Below are 21,176 nucleotides of genomic sequence, written 5' to 3'. Positions count from 1 at the left end.
GGCCCATGAATTGAGTTGACAAAAGACAGATTAAGAAAATAAAAGCATATACATTATATTTAATATTTTTACTGCACACATAAGCCTTTATAAGAAAAATGAAGAGCCAAAAAAGCAACTCAGGCCAAGAGCTTATATACTTTTTAAACAAAGAATGCTAAATTGTGGGGAAATGATAAAACAAAGGAAAAGAGTTTAAGCTTCTAGAGGCAGTAATTTGTGGGAAAGTGACAGAAAATACACAGGAAAATCTAATGGAAGATAAGGAATATTTTAGTAGTTTTGTTTGTTCTGATCCATTTCAGTATTGACCCCCAGTCTCCAGTGATAAGGATGTTCTCTTCCTGAAACAGGGAGAGCCTCTTTCACATGGAAAATTTTGTGTCGTACCTGAGGCAGAAAGAGGAAAGTCAGAGAGCCCTTCTTGCCTCTGCTGTTGCTCAATCACCTTCAACCCAAAAAAATCAACATGCTGGGCTGGGCACAGTGGCTCATGCCTGTAATAGCAGCACTTTGGAAGGCCGAGGAGGGTGGATTACCTGAGGTCAGGAGTTCAAGACAAGCCTGGCCAACATGGTGAAACCCCTTCTCTACTAAAAATACAAAAATTAGCTATGTGCAGTGGTGCGTGCCTGCAATCCCAGCTACCTGGGAAGTTGAGGCAAGAGAATCGCTTGAATCCAGGATGCGGAGATTGTGGTGAGCCAAGATTGCACGACTGCACTCCAGCCTGAGCAACAAAGTGATACTCCGTCTCAAAAAATAAAATAAAATAAAATAATAAAAATAATCCACATACCAAAGTAGCATATTTTGGGGTAGCATGTTCTGAATTCCTTCATTTCCCCATCTGAAACTTTACCTTAAGTTTCTCATAATAAAATCTGAATTAATGGCTATGGAGAGAATAATCAGTTTAGTAGCTGAGTGATAGATCTTCAAAAGAAGAATATACAGCTTAGAATGAGAATAAATAACCAGAAAAGTGCAAACCTAAGCACATTTCTCCATATCCCGTTAAACCAATCTCCCAACTGTGGGAATAGGTCAGTCTAATAAAATGGTTGAGCTTCATTATCTTATGGAGAATGTTAATCTTTTTTGTTCAAAGGTATAAATCAGGCAATATTTGTACCAACTGACTCACAAAGAGGCAGCATTTTCATCAACCACACAAGATAAAATGATCAGTGTTGTTCATGAACAAAAAGTGGAACCTGTAATTCTCCAGATCTAGTGTGTTCCACAACTGTTGTTATCGGTCGTATTGATGTCTCCACACCTTCATTTTCATGTGCCTCTGTCAGTGTGTAAAAGCAGAAAATGTCGTGAAATATTTGACATAGGAGACCTGCAATCTGCCTTTGGCAGCTAAAAGGCTTGATTTTGTCACCTGACCAAGTTAATCCAGATTTTTGATCTATTTATATACAATTTCTGGTGTTAAGGAGCCTAATCAGGAGAGCAGCTGAGCTACCCCACCCAGGTTGTGCAAGAGTGGCCTATGAACCAGCCAACACATTTGGTGATTTGGCAAAACTTTGTGCTATAAAAGGTAGTTCTAGAATCACTTATTGTTACCGGATGGAAAGTCTTGACTGAGAGTTTTCCAGGTTCTTGGAGTGTTGAACAAAGAATTGAACAAAACACGCAAACAAAGCAACAAAAGAACGAAGCAACAAAAGCACAGATTTATTGAAGTGAAAGTAGCCTCCACGGAGTAGGAGCAAGCTTGAGCAAGTGGCTCAAGAGCCTCATTGCAATGTTCTTCAGGGTTTCAAATTAAACTGAAAGAATTTGGTAACATCCCTAAGTACCCTTTAGAGGCCTCCAATTGTTTATACCCTATGCAAATGAAGGATTGGCCTGTGACCAATCAGAGACTGAAGTGGAGGCTTGGTTTGAGACCAATCAGAGGCTGAAGTGGAGGTTGGTCCACAACCAATCAGAGGCAATTCTCATTTGTGAGGTAGGGGAGGAGGGTTTTGTAGAGGGCAGGAACTCTGGCCCCTTTTCACTTGGGCATGGAGAGGTGGGGTTTTCCTTTTGGTCCAATTCCAAGAAGTCAGCCACAGTTTGTCCTCAGGCTTCTTGTCTCCCGACCCTATTCTCCTGCCTCATTATGACCTCCATGAAGGGTTTGAGGATGTAGTGTATGGAGTCAAACTACAGAGTCTGATTGCAATATTGTCTTGGCTGGCTACTTGGGAAGAGATTAGTACCATATTTGTTTTTAACTGGAAAAGTTTTTTTTTTCCCAACATCTTTGCTTGAGCAAGGGACAATTCTTGAGTGTGCACAGAGGTTTTTCCTTGCCCGATGAACTCACCAGAAGTAAAAGTAGAGTGACATTGTTTTTCTGGCCATGGATACCATACTCTTTCATTAATTTATCTTCCATAGTTGGTCTACCTGGTACCCCATGGACAGGAATAAAAACTAATTCAGGTTTGTTCATGCTATCCGGATGTTGACATAAACAATAATTATATTGTTTAGTTGACATGACTAAGGTTTGAGAAACTCGTGCAAGGGTGGTGTCAGGTTTGTGTGAAACCTATGAAGAAAAGAATGAGGTTAATATGAAAGAGGCAGCATTTGAAAGAAAGCCCATAGTGGAGGATCAGAGAGAGAATAGGATAGATTGAGACAAGTAATCTCCAGTGAGCTTCTCAATAAATGGGAGGTTTTGTTGAAAAAGATCCTCCCTTTACTCCCCCCACACACCAGGAAGGAGAGAAACTTAAAGGGGGAAAGGAGATGAAAGCAAAGTTTTTTGATCTGTGATCTTGAGGAAAGCTGTTTGCTTTGTGGTGTCATCTTGCTTCTAGAGCCTTGGCTCTGAAATCCTTACTATGAGGTCACCTGTAGGGATGGTCTTTCAGTTGTCCTGAGAGTGATGACTGGCTCTACCTTGATGTGGCTCACATGAATTCAGACAGTGTGATAGCAGTGTAGGTGGTTAGCAGTACTTCATAAAGTCCTTCCTAGCAAGGTAACAGTACACACTTTTTCTAAAAATCTTGATGTATACTTGATCTCCTGGTTGAAAGAGATGGCTTGATGGATTTTCTCCTATAAGTTCTTTTCACGTCTAGATTTTTATGTTCTACTTGCCCTGATGATTGAGGATGGTATGAAGTAAGAAATTTTAATGAGTAATCCAGAGATTTTGGGAGGGAGTTATTTCTCCTAAAAAATGAGCTTCTTGGTCTGATTCAATCTATAAAGAAATGTCAAGATGAGGAATAACCTCAGTTGCTAATTTCTTTTCCACTGTCATGGTGTCTCTTGAACCTGGGAGACAGAGGTTGCAGTGAACCCAGATCGCGCCACTGCACTCCCACCTTGGTTACAGAATGAGACTCTGTCTCAAAAAAAAAAAAAAAAAAAAAAGTGTTACAATGAAGGAATTTGTTAATAGGGCCTGTGTATAGCTGGTCTGCTACTGTGTTGAGAGGTGCGGTGTCTTATTAAGTCGTAAGAGAATGGACACAGAATGGGGGAATGGGGAATGTGGAGGTAAAGAAGGGAACCTAATGTAAGAATACTGAATTTGCCAACTAAGGTACCAGCTGTGACTACTTCATGCAGGAATGGGGACATGCCTGATGCCATAGAGTCTAATTGACTTGAGAATGTGAAAGGAAAATAAAAACTCAGGACCCCAATTTACCATGACAAAAGGGAAAAAAAATTAAGCTGAAATGTGAGTTGTGCAAGAAACTGCCTTTTCTTTTGTTCCTAAGCAGATAGTTAGAGATAAAATGTTAAATAACTCCACAGGTAGTTACTCTGTGTTCACCTTATCTTATGTAAAGTGCAGATTTACTGAGCGCTGGATAAATACATAATTAACTATTCCCTACCTACTTCTTTTCCCTTGCAACATGTGGATTATCATACCTTCCTTCTTTCCACAATGGCCTGCCTTTCCCCTTTAAATACTGAGGCCCTCAAATTCATTTTTGGAAAAAGGTATGGACCACAGACTGTTTCTGTGATTCCATGTTTATTTCTTCTGGGCATATGCTTAACTTTGGCAAAATAACCTTCTAAATTGATTGAGACCTGTCTCTGATACTTTCTGTTTTACAAGAAATATAGTATAGGATATCTATTGACGAAGAGAGTCAAACTGTAAAATATTTGAAGAGATTTATTCTGAGCCAAATATGAGTGATCATGGCCAGTGACACAGTCCTCAGGAGGTCCTGAGACCAAGGTGGTTGGGGTGTAGCAGGACAAGCCACAGACAAAACCCCTCAGACACTGAGTTAAAGAAGGAAGGGCTTTATTCAACCAGGAGCTTTGGCAAGACTCATGTCTCCAAAAACTGAGCTCCCCGAGTGAGTAATTCCTATCCCTTTTAAGGGCTTACAACTCTAAGGGGGTCCGCATGAGGGGGTCATGATTGATTGAGCAAGCAGTGGGTATGTGACTGGGTGCTGGAACAGAACAGGACAGGGATTTTCACAGTGCTTTTTCACACAATGTCTGGAATCTATAGATAACATAACCAGTTAGGTCAGGGGTCAATCTTTAACCAGACCCAGGGCGTGACGCCGGGCTGTCTGCCTGTGGATTTCATTTATGCCTTTTAGTTTTTACTTTTTCTTTCTTTGGAGGCAGAAATTGGGCATAAGACAATATGAGGGGTGGTCTCCTCCCTTATTTGTACAGCTTGGTTTTATGTATTTTAGGAAGGCATGATACATTAATCAAATACGTTTAAGAAATACATTGGTTTGGTTTAGAAAGGCAGGAAACTCAAAGTGGGGGCTTCCAGCCTGTAGGTAAATTTAAAGATTTTCTGGCTGACAATTGGTTGAGGTTGTCTGAAGACCTGGGATCGGCAGAGAGGAATGTTCAGGTTAAAGATAAAGGATTATGGACGCCAAGTTTTATTGTGCAGAGGAAGCTCTTAGATAGCAGATTTTAGAGAGACCAGGTTGTAAATAGTTTTTTTATAGGACTTAAAAGTGTGCCTGGCTCTTAGTTGATTATCTCCTGGATCTGGGAAGAAAGAAAGGAAAACAAAAGGGAAAGGGATTCTCTATAGAATGTGGATTCTTCCCACAAGACACTTTGCAGGGCAATTTTAAGGTATGGCAAGGAAATATATCTTGGGGTTAAACATTTTTTTTCCTTGTCTCATAATGTTATGCTAGAGTCAGACTGAAAAGTAAGCCACAATATATAGGGTCCAATAAAACGCATCTGATGAGAATTTACAGTTTGTAGGGCATGACTTCCTAGACCCCTTAGTTAGAAATTTGGGTAAGATAAAAAAATCAGAGCTTAGTCCTCATATCCAAGAGGCAAGAGGTTGTTCTGAATACCCCAAACAATCCTATTCTTTTCATGGTAGTATAGGTGAAACGGTTTGCCAAAGTTGGGTAAGCCAAAAGCTGGCTATATGAGAAGTGCTCATTTTCAGGCTTTGCAGTTCAATGGCTCCAAGAGCCAGGAAATGAACTCTGAAGTAGCATCAGGACGAGGACATCTATAGAGGTTTATCATGGGCAGCAAAAGCAGGAATTCATTGGTGACGATAGTTAGCTGCCCCTAGGAATTTATGCAGCTGCTTTTTGTTTTTGGGAGAGAGATGGGCAAGGCTGATTCAAGGCATTTTGTGCTGTTTTTAGTGCCCTGAGATATCTCATGTCCTAAGCAGGTAACAGTTGTTTGCATCCACTGACGTTGAGATATGAAAGATTTAAGGCCTCATTCAGCTAGTTATTTTAGGAGAATGAGGGAGTCTATAAGATCACTCTGTTTAGTTTGGCTATAAAGAAAGAGGTTATTAATGTATTGAAAAAGAGTGAAGCCTTGAGTAAAAGCTACAGGGTTGAAATTGGTTTTACAGACTTAGAAAAATATTGAGGGGAACTCATAACATCTATGAGGTATGCATCTATGTTGATTGTCTTCCTCTAAACATAAATGCAAAGATAAATTTTGAGTCCCAGAGTAATGGAATTAAAAAGAAAGCTGACCAGAGGTTAATTACTATAAACCAGACTACATCAGCAGGAATTGAGGTCAGAATAGTGGCTGGATTAGGAATTATGGCGTGATGGGGCATTATAAGAGTTTATGACTCTTAGATCTTGTACAAATCTATGGATTTGATTCCCCTCTAAATCAAATTTTACTTTTATTATTGGCAAGATTATGGTATTGCAGGGTAAGAAGGTATAAGAAAACCCTGCTATAAAATAGTTGATTATAGGTTCAATTCCTTATTTTTCATCTTGAAAGAGAGAGTATTGGGCTACTTATAGGAAAGGTTTATTACTCTTCCAGGTAACGCCCATTGACTGTGCACTCAGTAGCTATCCAATCTCATTTATATGTGAGGCCCAAATACTAAGTGGGATATCTTTTAGGTCTGCATCCTCTTCAGAAGATTTTAAATTGATATGGGTTTCCATTAGGGAAGGTAGGAAGCTTGAGGTTTGGTCTGAAGGTAGGAAAATAAAAAAACATCTTTATAATTATACTCTATGGTGGCATTAAATTTACATAACAAACCTCTTCCTAACAGGTTTGCTAGTAAGAAGTCAGAAACTAGAAAGGCATGATGGATGTTAAGAGGATCTACAAATATTGGGTGGCCTAAGATGTAGGCAATGAAACAGGCTTCCCTGGAGTTCCAACAGCTGAATAGAATTAGAGATGATAGATAGAGATGAATACTTTGAGCCAGTAGGAGAGAAAGTTACATCAGTGTCAATTTAAAAATTCAGTTCTTGATCTTCTATTTTAAGGATGGAGGATATGCTTCCTCTCTCAGAAAGAGAAAAATGGATCCTCTGAGGAAGTTGGGGTCTGGAGAGATTGTTTAAGCTTTCCTTTCTTTTAAGTGCAGGACAATTTTTTTTTCAATGTCTGGCTTTGTATATAGTGCCTGCAAACATCTTGAAATGAATAGGGGAGGCTCTGGGGCTGGTAAGAAAAATGGGTGGGACTTGAATTGCCCCTAGAGTCATAGATGTGTTTTTATAAAGACTAAATTTGCAAGGCAAGGACAGTTGATGTTAATTTTTCCCCCCTCCTGTTTTCCTGCAAGCCTTTTTTCAATGAATGGGGTAGAAGCTTCAATCATAATGTTGAAGAGACTGTCCTGCCCAGACGAAAAAGCTACTGTGGATTAGCTTCCTTATTCCAGACAGAGGATTTCCAATAAAGGTGGAAATAATAAGATTTTTATGTTCTGGGGCTTTGAGGTTAAATGCAGCATGCCTTTGGAAAGTCTGTATACAGCATTCCACAAAAACCTTGGCATCCTTTTCTTTCTGAGTGTACTTTTCAACCTTAGACCAATTCACTTTGGTGGGAAAGGTCTCTACTACCACTTTTATGAGGCCCTAAATATCAGCTGCCAGCTGAGTCATTTCCTGGTCATTTGCAGGAAGGCCTGGGAGAAGTTCTGGCTACCTGTTTTCTTTATGTGTGTTTGCTGCTGGGGAGAGGTAGTTGTCCCTAGGGGGTTGTCTGGCTTGTCTGGTAGTATCACCCTGGGTAGGAAGAGCCAATCAAAATCCCTATGAGGGGAGTTGTATATTGTCACTAACTTTTCTAACTTCTCTCTAAGTTTGATAGGATCTTCTGAAAGGTGTGTATTTTGGGGGTGGGGTGGGGTGTGGTATAAAAGGACTTTTTATTTTAAAAGATCTGCTGCTGTCCAGAGGACATGAATTCTTTGCCGTGGGTATTAAGGATACATCCACAAAAGGAATTTCATGGGAAGACTTACAGCTGATGGGATCTGATTATATCGACCCAGAAAGTAGATGGAATTATAAGGGACAATGAAATGAGCCCTGCTGTGTATCCCTGAGGCCTCTGACAAAGTTATTTTCTGACTATCAGCATTTACATAAGTAACTTGTATTCCCTGGCCTGGAGATTAGGCCAGAGTGCTTTCTGCTATTCTTGCAGGGAAAAAGAATTTAAAGAAGGAAGCTGGGTGTTTAGGGACTTTTTTTTTTTTTTTTTTTTTTTAGAAGTCAGAGGAGCTTCAGGGATTATAGGAATTTGCTTAGGAGTCTGGGCTGGATTTGAGGGAGAGAAACATAAGTCAGGGTCTGGAGATTCAAAATACCTTCTGGAAGGTTAGGGATAGGGAATTGAGAGTAAAGAAGAGCACAGTTGCAGGGGAAAGGGACATGTACAGTAGACGTAGATTTTTAACTTTTGTTCTAAGTCTGATTCCTGTTCTTAATCTTGAGGGAATCTCTAAGCCTAGCCATAATGCTCTTTTTTGTCCTACTTCCAATTTCAACTTCCCATAGGTACCAAAAAATCATTTGTTTAGGATGAGAGTTCTCTAAAAATCTTTTCTAAAAGTTTTTCTAAATCCATGAATTCATCATGTAGCCATTGCAAATAGGATCTCCAAGCATATATCCATTCTAACAGCAACTCAATCCAATAAATCTTTTCATGAAAAAACTGGAGGTAACTTTCCAGGCTTAGAATACATTTTTATCATGAATTCAAGAGGTATCCCCAAAGAGGTGCAGAAGATGCAGCTCCAATGATCCAAAAAACACTCCCCAAAATAGCTTAAGAAAGCAAAAACCCTCATGGTCACAGGCAGTAAGAATAATGTTTGTGAAAATTAGTGTCTCTGGTGTCCTACACAAGTGAGATGCATCCAATTACAGATTCTCTAATCTGTGATATTGGACAGGTGATGCTGGATGGGACTTCCCGCACTGGCAAAGCAATAAGGATAGAGACAACAAAAACTCCGTATAGAGTGGGACCTTGAGAGCAAATGAGACATAGGATTTACTGGGGGAACTTACATGCAAGGATGGTCTGGTCATGGAGAGCTGGACAAGAGAACCACTCCCATTTGTAAAAAGCATGCAGATTATATAACATTTTTATTTAGCACCTGCCACTTAGCAAGCTCCATCTAACCCAAAGCAAAGGGCCTTGATTCCCTGTATGGCCTGTATTCTAAGGGATGGGTCAGGGGTTCAGATGTCCTTCCTAGCTAAGGAGTGAAACTCTGGGTTGGCTACTCCTGGATTCTTAGACTGCAGGGTCATTGTCAGGGTGTTCTTAAGTCATTACTCTCAAGTGCATCTGCCATACTGACCTCTCATTAAAACAAACTCTCTTGAAAGCTGGCATGGTTGGACAATGGAAATGCTGCTTGCACACTTCATTTTGTTGGGACTCAGAAAGTAATACCCCATAATGAAGGCCTCAGAAGCAAAAGTTTTTATCTGACCTTCTTCTGCCCTCCTGTCTCTCAGTCCCATTTGCCTCCAAGGCTAGCCATAAAAACTAGAATTTCTCTTCCCCTGAACAGGTCATAGATATCAGAACCCCCTTTTCCCAAGTCAGCCATAAAACCTAAAAATATTACTCTAACTTTCCCTCTGTCTTTCTATATAAAAACTGGCCATAAAGAAATGATGTGACCTACCTTGTTTGACTGTAGGTCATAAGATCCCCATTCCAGAGAGATTCCTGTCCCTTACCTAGAAGGAAAGAATGCATGCACAGAGAGGCCAAGAAAAATCTAGACAGGTAGGCCTGGCTGGATTTCTCTCCCTCAGTCTATTAGCATTAGATCCTACCCTTTTTGTCCAGTCATATTACTATATGGCTGTTCATACTTTGCTGAACTGAAGCATAAAAATAGACAATTTCCCCTCCATCATTGGGACTTCATTCTGAAGGCTCCTGTATGTACACATTAAATAGATTTGCATGCCTTTTTTTCCCAATTAATCTGCTTTTCTCCAATTGATTTTTCAGCATACCCTCCAATGTCTAGGGTTCTTAGCCTTATGGTAGCCACTTGATGCATCCCTGATAACTTGTACCCATCAGCTGGCAGAAACCAAAGAGCATATCCTCACTGGTTACAAGCCAAGATCTCAGAAAAAAAAAGTGATGAAAGGAGAATCTTATCTTTTTTTAAAAATTGATGACCCACAGCAAAGTTTGTCCAAACACCTGCCCAATGAGGACAGTAAACCCATCAGTCTATAAAGCCAGTTTTAACAACATGCCTATAGGACATACGCCTGTGATTCCCTTCCATATGAAAAATTACACAAAAGACAGAGACATAGGAAAACAATGACCATCTCTGGGAGGGAAAGGATGAATTAAAACCAAGAGTACTTCAAATAAAAATCACAAGGAGTCCAGGTTGAAAATGTCCAGGTTGATGTGGTAAAAATGTTTACCTTTTGCTAACTTTGTTGGGTGCTCCCAAGATCTCAGTGGTAACCTCTGGAGTGTGCAGGGTGTCCCAGCCAATGATATCCCATTCTCATTGCCAGAACTGTAGGGAAAGAAAAGTAACTTTACTCCTGAAGTTCTGTGGCTGAGGCTCATGAATTGAACTGACAAAAACACAGATTAACAGGAGAATAGCAAACAATTTTTAAAATATTATTTATTATATCTTTTTTAAAATTTAACTTTAAGTTCCAGGATACATGTGCAGAATGTGTAGGTTTGTTACATAGATACACATGTGCCATGGTGGTTTGCTGCACCTATCAGCTTGATATCTAGGTTTTAAGCCTCGCATGCATTAGGTATTTGTCCTAAAGGTCTCCCTCCCCTTGTTCCCTACCCCCGACAGGCCCTGGTGTGTGATGTTCCCCTCCCTGTGTCCATGTGTTCTCATTGTTCAACTCCCACTTATGAGTGAGAACATGCGGTGTTTGGTTTTCTGTTCCTGTGTTAGTTGAGAATAGCAAACAATTTTTATTTATTATTTTTACGTGCACATTGAAGCCTTTATAGAAAAAAATGAAAATGCAAAGAAACAATTAGAATAGAGAGTTTGCATACTTTTAAAACAAAAATGATAAATTGTGGAGAAGTGACAAAAAGGGAAAGGGGTTTAACCTTCTAGGAGTAGTAATTTGTAGAAAATGACTAGGAAATATATTGGGGAACTAATGGAAGAATTATTTTAATAGGATTGTTTATACAGATCCATTTGAGCACTGACTCCCAGTCTTCATAAGAATGTTCTCTTCTTATGAGAAAGGGTTTGCAAACTATTCATCCAACAAGGGATTAACATCTGGAATATACAAGGAACTCAAACAACTCATCAATGAATAATAAATACATACATCATTTGATTAAAAAGTAGGCAAATAATCTGAATAGACATTTCTCAAAAGAAGACATACAAATGGCCAAGAAGTATAGTCATACTCTGTATAATAATGTTTTGGTCAATGATAGACTATATATATATATACATATATGCCATTGTGGTGCCATAAGATTATAGCAAAATTCCTGTCATCTAATGATGTTATAGTCATTGTACTGTCATAGTGCAATGACTTACTTTTTTTCTATGTTTAAGTATGTTTAGATACACGAATACTTACCATTGTGTTACAATTCCTTACAGTATTCAGTACAGTAATATGTTATACAAATTTATACTCTGGGAACAACAGGTTATACCACATGGTTTAGGTGTGTAATAGGTTATGTCATCTAGGTTTGTATAAGTATACTCTATGATGTTCCCACAATGAGGAAATTACCTACAAATGCATTTTAAAGAACATATCCTTGTTATTAAGGGATGCATAACTGTATATAAAACATGCTCAACATTACTAATCATCAGGGAAGTGCAAGTCAAAATCACAATTAGATATCATCTCACTCCAGTTAGAATGGCAATTATCAAAAAGACACAAAATAACAAATGCTGGTGGGGATATGGAGAAAAGAGGACTCACGTCTTGTTGGTGGGAATGTAAATTAGTATAGCCATTATGGAAAACAGTAGGAGTTTCCTTGAAAAACTAAAAATTGGAGCTCTCATATTACCCAGAACTCCCACTACTGGCTATATATCCAAAGGAAAGGAAATCAGTGTGTTAAAGAGGTATCCTCACTCGCATGTTTATTGTGACACTATTCACAACAGCTAAGATATGGAATCAACCTGAGAAAATATGGTATATAAACCTAATGGAATACAATTCTGCCAGCCACAAAAAGATTGAAATCCTGTCATTTGCTGCTACATGGATGAGCCTGGAGGACATTAAGTGAAATAAACTAAGCAAAGAAAGATAAATACTGCATGTTCTCACTTATATGTGGAAGCTGGAAAAGCTGATCTTATAGAAGCAGAGAGTAGAATACTGATTACTAGAAGCTGGGAAGAGAAGGGAGGGGGAATAGGCAGAGGTTGGTAAATGGATACAAAATTACAGCATGGCAGGAGGAATAAGTTCTAGTGTTTTATAGCACTATAGTTAACAATTTATTGTGACTATAGTTAACAATAATTTGTTGTATGCTTTCAAATAGCTAGAAGAGAAGATTTTGATTGTTCATAATATAAATGATGAATTAGATGACAGGTGCACTAATTACCCTTATTTGGTTATTATGCATTGTATACGTGTATTGAAATACACACTGTACCCTGTAAATAGGTACAATTATTATTTGTCAATTAAAGATTTAAAAGAGAATGTTCTCTTCTTCCTAATACAGAGAGGGTCCCTGTACATGGGAAATTTGATGTCTTTTATTTGGCAGAGAGGAAGAAAGCAGAGTGCCCTTCTTGCATCTTCAATCACTCTCAACTCAAAATAACTAATATGCCAAAGTGGCATATTTTGGGGTAGCATGTCCTGAATCCTTTCATAAGCATTGTGCTGAGTGTTTTATATGTGTTATTTCATCAAAATTTCACAAGGGACCTATGAGATAATTGCTTTATTGCCCATATTTTACAGTTAAAAATACAAACAAAACTAAAGCACAGTGAAGTGAAATAGTTTGGGCAAGATCACATTGCTACTACATTAAGAAACCAGATTCTAGGCCTGTTGATCCTAATCTAGAAAATTAAATTACTTAGTCCAGTAGTTTAGGTATTTACAGATATTATTTAAGGAATCCTCAGACTATAAGAATTCTCTTCTTGTTGCTGAAGAGATTAAAGAGATTCAGTAACTTGCTAAGGCTAATTAATTAGAAAGTGGCTGCCCTTAGGATTTAAAACCCAAGTGTATCAGCCTCCAAAGGTTTTGTGTATTCAAGTGATTTAATCCATCCCACAGCTAAAAATACATTTTATACTGTTACTCAGTAGACATACACATACAAATATATAACTGATAGAAAAGGTTCATAAAATAATACTCACCCTTATTCATGCAATGACACTCTGGTATTTCTTATTCTATCCTACCTATTTTATTCTATCCTATTCTACACTATTATAGTCTATTTTATGGGCTTTTTAAAAGTCTTATTACAAGCAATTAAATTTACTTCATGACTCACTAATAGGTTGTGACCTTCAATCTGGAAAAAATGCTAGGTATAGGCTTACTTAATATCACTTTCTTGTATTACTGTGTTCTCAATTACTCTCTATTGTGCTTAAAATGAATTGTACTACTTAAGTGAAATTTAGTTGTGGCTTTGTTGTAAGACCAATGGGTTCATATGCTTGCTGCACAGTAACAGTGCAATACACTGAGACAGCAGTGTTTGCAGCAGAGAAAGAGTTTATTGATTGTAGGGCAGCCTGGTGAGGAGATGGGAGAAGACTCTCAAATCCATCTCTTCAAGGATTTCTGGGATGAGGTTTTTAAGGGGATTGTAGAGGACAACGGGCTGGAAGATTGGGGTTATTGATTGGTCGGGGTAAAAGGAATGAAGTCATTAGAATGTGAAAACTGTATTATTTGGAAAAAGATGAGTTAGCTCCTCATGGAGTCCCTAGACCAGCTGACATCAGTAGTTTCACTGGTATGCAGGACTTAAAATACATCTCAATGGGAAAACTTACATTTAATAATGTTCAAGTTGTCATGTACAGCAGTTAGGGGGAACTACAATCTCTTAACAGTCTACGTGATTCTGGAGCAGCAGGGAAACATGGTTGGGAAGTGGGTCAGAGAGCAAGCTAACCTAATGTTTAATGCTGAGTGTGCTGCAGGCTTGGTTTATCTTATTTCTCCCCCTCCCTTCTTCCCTGATAAATTTTATAAACTTTATGGGAATGGTTTCACTCTGTAATGCTCTTTCTAAATAGACTTTAGCTACAGATGGTCTCAGAGTGGAGGGGCTGACTGAATTCTGCTGCGGAAGTGTTGTTTTGCCTTTCCAATTTCCCTTTTAATGAGAAGCATGTGATCTCTGTGGAGGCAAAACACCAGCAGTGTCTCAGTTTATTGGTGGAGATAAAGGGACAATTGTAAATACATCTTGCTCTGAGTTTCTACAATTCGAAATACATTTTGCTATGTATAACTCTTCCTCCTCCCACCTCACCTTTCTTATTAACCACATTCTTTACAGAAGACTTAGATTATTGTTATTACCCCCAAGCATCTCTGTATTGTCTAAATCAGTATCCATGGAAAATATTTCTTTAATGTTCTTAGGGTAAGGGTTTACAATCTGTAAATTTTTATAGAGATACCCCTATTCGAATTATATATATTGGTTTTTATGGCTCCCAAAATGTCAAAAAGAATCCTCTCCATACCTATTACAGTTATCTTTCTCATAGTTTGGAATAAATGCAAATGAACCATAATAAGCAAGATTTAATAATATTGGTAGTCCAGGGGAAATAACACTACACTTTAGATTTACATAGTTTATTAAAAAAACACTTCGGGTTGGGTGTGGTGGCTCACGCCTGTAATCCTAGCACTTTGGGAGGCCGAGGCGGGCAGATCATGAGATCAGGAGATTGAGAGCATCCTGGCTAACACCATGAAATCCTGTCTCTACTAAAAATACAAAAAATTATCCAGGCGTGGTGGTGGGTGCCTCTAGTTCCAGCTACTCGGGAGGCTGAGGCAGGAGAATGGCGAGAATCTGGGAGGCGGAGCTTGCAGTGAGCCAAGATCACGCCACTGCACTCCAGCCTGGGCGACAGAGTGAGACTCCGTCTCAAAAAAAACACCAGACACTTCATACGTATCATTTTACTCATTATCCCAGCATTCCTGGAATTTAGATAGATTTAGAAATTACTGATGTATTTTTGAAGAGTTAAGTGATGCTTAAAGATTGAATAATTTGGATCTTTCAGCTGTTCCATAATAGAACTACAAATGGAAATAAAGCCTCAATTCTTTTCTGGATCTGAGTTCCCTAGTCTTTTTAGACATGTGTTTCATCAGCTTCCACCTCCCATAGGCAGGTGGAGGACAGTAAAGACAGAAAGTAAAAGGTAAAAAGAGGATGTGAGAAGACAGGAAAAAAAAGTCATTATCAAGAAAGACATTAATAAATGTTTCTAGTGTTGTTTTGTGGCACAAGTATATTCTAATCTTGTACTATATCACATTAGTTAGAAAGAATGGTGGCAATTGGTGCTGGGAAGATATTTGATTATGTAAGACTTTAGTCATAGTTTTGCTATCATAAAACGTGCTTTTTTTTTTTTTTTTTCTTAAAGAGATGGAGTCTCACTGTGTTGCCCAGGCTAGAGTGCAGTGGCTGTTCACAGGCATGATATTGGCACAGTACAGCCTCAAACTCCTGGCCTTAGGTGATTCTCTGGCCTCAGCTTTCCAAGCAGCTGGGACTACAGACACATACCACCATGCCTGGTGGTACAAAATGTGCATTCTTAAGGTAGACTTCAGGACATAGCTTTTTAGGAAGATAAATAAGAAGCCACTTAACACTCTGACAAGATTTTTAAACAAGTCACCTATCCCAAGGAAAAATTCGTTTGCATCCTAAGTGCTCCATTTAGAGGCCTGATATCTCTGTAGGCATCAGATACCTTAAATAGATAACAGGAAAAATACTTGTTGCATTATCTTTTGAAGATGAGCTAATATATATTTATTGGCATTTACCTTCAGCATTGGTTAATATGCTTAGTTACAATTGATGAGACTGGGTCCCTATTACCTTTGGACAAAGGTGTTTTCTGTTTGTGTCTGACTATAGTGGCTATTTGGATCTTTAATACAATCCCATATGTAGAAGAAGATTTAGTAACTATGACTTTGGCAAATCATAGAAATAAAACCCAAAAGTCATCTGACTGGTCAAGAGAAGAGAAACACTGGTTATTGCTAATAGACAGTTAATTGCAAACCCATAGCCCTCATTATGGTTATTATACTTTTGTGAACATCATTGTGCAATGCACCAGTAGTAATAAAGGTGTTTGTCATTCTTCTTAAACTTTAGCCTAACTTGAGACCGAGCCCTTTAAAGGCCTTAGTGCTAGGCAGCTGAACCACTGTAATCACAGAACCAGGATTGGTCCTAGGTTTTTTTTTTCATAGTGGGATGTTGAGTTGACTGAAAGTCAAGTATCACTGATCTCAGCCTGGGGTTTGACAAGAGACATTTGACAGACAGCATCCTCAGCAAAGGTATTATGTTTTTATTTTTATTTATTTATTTATTTATTTATTTATTTATTTTTTTTTTTTTGAGACGGAGTCTTGCTCTGTCGCCCGGGCTGGAGTGCAGTGGCCGGATCTCAGCTCACTGCAAGCTCCGCCTCCCGGGTTCACGCCATTCTCCTGCCTCAGCCTCCGGAGTAGCTGGGACTACAGGCGCCCGCCACCTCGCCCGGCTAGTTTTTTTTTGTATTTTTAGTAGAGACGGGGTTTCACCGGGTTAGCCAGGATGGTCTTGATCTCCTGACCTCGTGATCCGCCCGTCTCGGCCTCCCAAAGTGCTGGGATTACAGGCTTGAGCCACCGCGCCCGGCTGGTATTATGTTTTTAATTAGCATCTTGCTTTTAGATGCTCTTCAAGTCTTTTTTGAGACGGGGTCTCGCTCTGTCGCCCAGGCTGGAGTGCAGTGGCGAGATCTCGGCTCACTGCAAGCTCCGCCTCCCGGGTTCTTGCCATGCTCCTGCCTCAGCCTCCCGAGTATCTGGGACTACAGGCGCCTACCACCTCGCCCAGCTAATTTTTTGTATTTTTAGTAGAGACGGGATTTCACCATGTTAGCCAGGATGGTCTCCATCTCCTGATGTTATGATCCACCGCCTCAGCCTCCCAAAGTGCTGGGATTACAGGCATGAGCCACCATGCCTGGCCTCAAGTCTTTATTCAATTACTTCATTTCAGTCATATTTGGGTGCGTCAGCCTTATGCTTGCCTATGAAAGACATGCTAGTCTTCTGAATAATGCTTGTGTTCTGTGGCTTCTGGATGACATACTTGGTTTTTCTTTGAATATTTTGACTTTAAGTTTCATCACCGGCCATAATTTTGAGTTTACTTAAACTCAAAAGACATCAAATTCATTTAGTTAATTAACTAATTTAGCATGCACAAGAGGAGAGACAAAGATTTTCTGCTAATCAAACTCTAATCAGGCTCATTTGTGCATTATTTTTGTCTAAGTTTCAAACTCTGGGCTTAGGTGTCCTTCCTTTCAGAGTCCAGTTCTAGCAAGAACCTGCAAGTCAGTTTAGCAAGAATTCCCCATCTTCTCTTTCAGATTTACTCTTGGGGGTTCCTCATCCTCCATCATCCCCCAGGAGATGTCTGATCACCCCGGCCAGCCTTCAGTAGGAATACTGTTAGGTTGTTTTCACCAGAACCTGCCTTACCTGAGGTCTTTCCTCTTAGTAACTTTCTATCCTGCTGATCCCCACCCTGCATTTTGGCTACAAATTATCACTTTTCCTTGTTGTTTTTGGAATTGAGCCCAGTATTATACTGAGATTTTGTTTCCCCTATTGCGATTGTTTTTTTCTGAATCAAATCTGTTTTGACTGCTGTAATTACTGCTTAGTTCTCTTTGTTTTTTTGTTTTTTTGTTTGTTTGTTTTTTTCTTTTTGACTGCTCTGTGGCTTCTGATTGGTGGATTTAGTTTGTGTTTGAACATCTTCATTTTAAAGTGTCACCATTGGTCATAATTTTGAGTCAAGTGAAATTTAAAGTATATCAAGTTCGTTTATATAATTTACTAACTCACTTAGCATGTGTCAATTAAATACCAATTGATGAGTGGCTCTGAAAGTTTAACAATAAACTAATCCTAAAATTAAAGGTGTATCATATATATTCTTTAATAAGCTCTGAAACCTACAAAGGTATTTTGGATATAAAATGTTATTCACATTTTTTTCCCAAAGGAATTATCTTCCAAGAATAAGATGAATTATTTTCTTATTTTTAATACAACATAATTAGTATTGACTTATCATACTTTTTTTTTTTTTTTAATTTAAGAGATAGGCCCTCACTCTGTCATCCAGGCTGGGGTGTGGTGGTGCAATCCCAGCTCACTGCAGCTTTAAATTCCTGGCTTCGAATGATTCTCCAACCATAACCTCCCCAGTAGCTGGTACTACAGGTTCACACCACCATGCCCAGCTAACTTTTTTATTTTCTATTTTTTGTAAAGATGGGGGTCTTCCTATGTTGCCTAGACTGGCCTCAAACTCCTGGCCTCAAGTGATCCTTCCACCTTGGTATCTCAAATCTCTGGAATTACAGTCATGAGCCATGGTGGTGCTTGGACCTATAATGCATTTTTAAAATGTGAAAGTACTAATATTTCTTATAACACATCAATGTAAATATTGAGTCAGTGCTTAAGGATTCAGTATTTCTAATTCATGTTTAATCAGACTGTGATTTTTCTAGTCTCTTAGATATATTAATTCCTAATTACACCATTACAATAGGACAAGTTTACTGTACAAATTGGACATATGTGAATTGTATCTCTCTGTTTCCAAAGAGTAATTAAATAAAATTTTATTTTGGGAACTGCTCTTGAAGGATTTAATTATTTGGTTCTTCTTTTTCTCTCTCCCCCCTTTCTTCCCATCTTAAGGAAAAGAAGCAGGATTCTGTAAACCAAAAGGTATCTGAGACAGGTCTCAAAACATTTAGCAAGTTTATCTCTCTAAGGCTGTGGACACACCTGTGACGCAGCCTCAGGAGGTCCTGACGTGTTCCCAAGTTGGTCCGGGTACAGCTTGCTTTTACACATTTTAAGGAGAAGTGAGACATTACTCAGTATGTGTAAGATGTACATTGGTTTGGTCTGGCAGGGCGGGACAACTCGAGGTGGGAGCCACCAGGTCATAAGTAGATAAGAGACAAAAGGTGGCATTCTTTTGAGTACTTGATTCCATTGAATATACAATTTAATATGACTGAGTGAATCTGCATTTTTACATAAACAATAGGTCAGAGGAAGCAATCAGATATGCATGTCTCAGGTGAGCCTCAGTGGGATGGCTTTGAATTCTGTCTGTCCTTTGTTCATGAGGAATTCCCTTGTGGGCAAATTGTGAGGGAGGTATGTAGCTTTTTATCTTTGTAGCTAGCTCATTTAGGAATAAAATGGGAAGCAGTTTGCCTGACATAGTTCCCAGGTTGACTTTTTCCTTGGCTTCGTGATTTGGGCCTCCCAAGGTTTATTTTTCTCTCACGTTTTCCCCTTTTCTTTTAAAAGTCTTTCAGAAAAAGCATTTTAGATGAAAATGGGCCCCTGGTGTAAGGTTATGTCTCATCCCTTGTGGCTAGAACAGTTTATTCCTAGACAGGTAGGTCCCACATTATTAGGAAAGCTCATTTTTAGCAGGTTGTGAAATCTCACGTTTTACAGAGAGAATATAGAGAGAGGAAGGGAGAAAACCAACAAAAACAAAGAAGTGAGCAATACTGGAAAATTGATCTAGATATTATTACTCTGAAGTTTGTGAATCAGTAGGCTGGTATGAAAGGGGTTTATGTATGTAAATAGGTTCCTGTCATTTTCTTCTAAAGTTTAAGTTGTCTAGCTTCAGTCTGCAGGACTTTAAGAAAGCACAGCTTAATTTTTAGTGATTTCAAATCAGGAAAAATGGGGAGAAAAAGGAATAGAAGAAAAAAGAGAATAGATTATTTTGTAGACCAGTAGTCAGGAAAAATTTTAGAATTCAGTCCAAACTGTAAGTTCAGTCCAAATAATAAAAATTGAAAAATATTTGGCAAGACTAGAATCTAACAACAGGTGTACTATAGTTATTTATTTACTGCCTGAGAGACCTTTTTTCTAAAGTGTAGCTTAAAACAAAGGTCTCTGAGATAGTTTGAAACACATTTTTTTCTTTCTCCAGTCCTATTTTCACTAAAGATAAGTCATAAGAAAAATTCAGCTGCAAAATAAGTTTTAGTCTTATTATACTTGGCCATAAAGGCCTGACAATATATGCATAAAATCGGCAAGAATAATTGTTTCTTTTTTAAAAAAGTTGGAAACTTTATTCCATAGGGAATCTCAGATTTGACTTTAATGCCTTAAGCCCAGCCTATGCCTACAAATACCTGTATTAATGGAGTGAATTCCTCACCTCTAGGTCCCAAGGAATCTTGGGGCTCCTGGGACTGTCAGAAAGTGACATTCTTTACTTGCCATAGGTCAGGAACCCGTACAGGGACTGTGTAGACAAGATATAAGGCCAGCTTTCCGAAGGCACTTTATTGCTCTTTAATTCAACTTTGATTCCTTAAAGGAGTCTGTATCTAAAAGAATTCAATTCCAGTAAAAAAACCTTGGTAAAATAACTAGTGTCTACAATTATGTCCTGTTACAAAAGAAAACAGATTCTTATTATACTTATGCAAATAACTATATTGCTATAAGTTAAGCATACTTGCAACTAGTTTCCAAATTCTGGAGAAATCAGGTAGAGAGAAATATGCTCCAAATTTTGTTTATAGGCATGTACTTTACTCAATTACTAAAAGCTGTAAATATTTCAAAAGAAAAATTTTTCTCACCTCTGATAAATGAAGGATCAGCAACATTTTAAGCAAAAAGTAATAAAAGGATTTATTTCAGTCTTCCATGGGGTTTAGTCTATGCAGTTAACTCCTGTTCTGCTTGATATTCATGAACATTTCAGCTCTCCTTAAGAATCTTGGAAGTTTTTCCTCTATTCTAGTGTCACAATCTCCAAAGTTACCAGAAACCTGTCTTCAAGAGCACCTGTCAGAATCCTGTGCTGGTCATAATGCCACCTTTTGAAAAGGATAAAAATAAAACTGGATGACAAAAGTCTTAGAACAGTCATAGTTAAATACACAGTTTACACAAAAATTGGTTACTTCTGTGAAATACAACAATTTCACATAATAATCATAATTATTACTGATAACATATACTAAGATGTATTAGAAGCACAGG

At 38.5% G+C, this 21,176-nt stretch overlaps 1 protein-coding gene across 3 annotated transcripts in view; it reads left to right on the top strand.

The window, feature by feature from the left end:
- The first annotated feature begins 2,874 nt into the window (after positions 1 to 2,874).
- Positions 2,875 to 21,176, top strand: part of SPAM1 (sperm adhesion molecule 1) — a 36,657-nt gene continuing 18,355 nt past the window's right edge. For 2 of the 3 annotated variants that reach the window (XM_010367991.1, XM_010367992.1), the window contains exon 1: positions 3,500 to 3,709. The gene's annotated coding sequence lies outside the window, so the exon portion shown is untranslated. Of the gene's footprint in view, positions 2,996 to 3,499; positions 3,710 to 21,176 lie in introns of those variants that run through there. The other variant, XM_010367990.2, reaches the window with a different exon arrangement.

This window comes from Rhinopithecus roxellana, chromosome 6 (genome assembly GCF_007565055.1).
Source record: "Rhinopithecus roxellana isolate Shanxi Qingling chromosome 6, ASM756505v1, whole genome shotgun sequence".
Lineage (NCBI taxonomy): Eukaryota > Metazoa > Chordata > Mammalia > Primates > Cercopithecidae > Rhinopithecus > Rhinopithecus roxellana.
This window is presented reverse-complemented; position numbering and strand designations above follow the sequence as displayed.